Source organism: Penaeus vannamei, chromosome 7 (assembly GCF_042767895.1).
Source record: "Penaeus vannamei isolate JL-2024 chromosome 7, ASM4276789v1, whole genome shotgun sequence".
Taxonomy (NCBI): Eukaryota; Metazoa; Arthropoda; class Malacostraca; order Decapoda; family Penaeidae; genus Penaeus; species Penaeus vannamei.
This window is the reverse complement of record NC_091555.1, coordinates 46412893-46415392: the sequence shown is the minus strand read 5'-3', so window position 1 is coordinate 46415392 and position 2500 is coordinate 46412893.

Genomic DNA, 2500 nt, shown 5'->3' with positions numbered 1-2500 from the left:
ATTATTATTCCAGGGACTAGCAAATGCTTCTCAAAGTTTAACAATAGACGAGAGAATTAAAAAAAAAAAAGAAAACAGAAAATTGGACACGCGTTTATATTCCATTCTAACTTTCTGCGCCATGAAAATACTTTAGGAATATTTAACTTCAGGATCTCTTGGCTTCGAAAACTTCCAGAAACCCAAATTTCACTCAAACTGAAGTCTTCACTGAATGCACAATGCAACATGAAGTGCAGGGCCATAATATGTGTGTATTGTTGGCGTTTCTGCGTGTTTTGTGTTCATGTTTTGCTTGTATTTCTGTTTTATCGTTTATTTTAGGTTAGGAATTTTGTGAGGGAAATGACAGCACATGTTTTTATTTATTTTTATTTTTTTATTTACCTATAGATACTTTGAAAATCGTATTGAAAATGGGGAAAATGTATTTTATTTTTATGTGTTTGCGATGGGTTTTCATTTCAGAAGAAAAGATGAAGCTATGGAGATGATAACGTGCATAAAAATAGTACAAAATAATTAGATCAATTTTAAAAAGTAGGTTGTAATGGATATAATTCGAATGTTGAAATATTAACGGAATTTTATGTAATTCTGAAAAAGTATAACGTCAAACTTGAAGATATTGTTGATCATCTGAGCATATATAATATAATTTTGATAAGTATAGAACGGATAAAAATGACAATTAATAATTTCGCGGTTTCAGAAAATAGAATTAATTGATTATACATCATTATCGGTTTCTCTTTTTGTTATGACTTTTCTGCATCTTTTAGGGTGAACTATTTTAAAAAATGAGTAATAAGATTGAAATTACCTTTTCCTCTTTCTTTTACTTATATTTTTTTCTGGTCAATTCGTCAATTTGAAACGGATGTTTAATCTTCTATCTCTTCATGCATTTATTTACCTATTTGTTAATTTTCGATATAATTACTTCTTTCTTACTGTAACACGGTAAATAATAATTGGTATTATTCATTCTAATGTCATTTTGAAGTATAGAGAGAATTATAGCTCCACTCTCATTTTGTTCTTTGTCTGTTTCTGACAATTTCTATGACTGAATATTAAACGTTGAAAGTGTATATTCATCAAATCACATTTCATTTAATTATTCACAGAACTATTTTCATCCATTAAATGAAACAGCAGCTATTGACAGTACTGGATTATTATATCTCATAAAAGTAATTTTAGTTGTCAAATCAAAGAGAAAGGTTTAACGGTAAAAATAACACCGTTTAAATGAATGCACAAGTACTGTTCTACACTTCAAATAGAAGCTATATATTCATTGTTTATAATGTCTTGTTTTTAACACTCGTAATGACACGTTTCTGAAAATATAACATATTTCAGTTACGCTTCACGCTATTTTTGTTTATTCTCACCGTTAGCTAACATCAGAAACTCTCACAATTTTCAAAATTGACTTTGTAAGTACACTAGTAAAGGGAAGGGGGGGGGAAGTATATAAATAAATGTATAAAAACATACATTCCATATGTATATACACGCACAGGTATATAGATCTATATACCTATTTCTATATCTACATTTATATCTATATTTATCAATCTACCTATCTCTCTATCTATAAGTATGTATGAATACATACATACTGCACACATACACACACACACACACACACAGACACACACACACACAGACGCACACACACACGCGCGCGCGCACACACACACGCGCGCGCGCACACACACACGCGCGCGCGCACACACACACGCGCGCGCGCACACACACACGCGCGCGCGCACACACACACGCGCGCGCGCACACACACACGCGCGCGCGCACACACACACGCGCGCGCGCACACACACACGCGCGCGCGCACACACACACGCGCGCGCGCACACACACACGCGCGCACGCACACACACACACAAACACACACACACACACACACACACACACACACACACACACACACACACACACACACACGCACACACACATATATATATACATATATATAAATTATATATAAGTGTATGTGTGTATTTCATGGATCAAGTTAGAAATTTGCCGACGCATGGTAAGAATTTTTTTTTGATGTCAAATTCTTATTTACCAAAGTCCCGCTTGACGATGTGCTAGATTTTCTTGAAAGGAATTTTTCTTCGTCTCAACAGAAGTTCCCTATTCCGGCCAATCACTTCATCGACATCATCCGTTTGTGTGTCACGAATAATATCTGAAAATTTTGACGGCGAATTCTATAAGCAAAGGCATGGTATCGCGACGGGAAGTAGGCCTAGCCCGGTTCTGTGGCGTCACACCAGCACTTTTTCCGTCATTTTTTTGACAATTTTCTGAAATTTTGTCCATTTTTGAGCGAATTGTCGATTCTCCAGTCAGACGAGAGAGGTGTCAACTCCCACCCCCCACCCCCTCATGGCCGCGGTTATACACACCTTGCCTTCCAACTCGAGTCAAGGTAGTTTCGCCAATAAGCTAATGGTGTATAAGG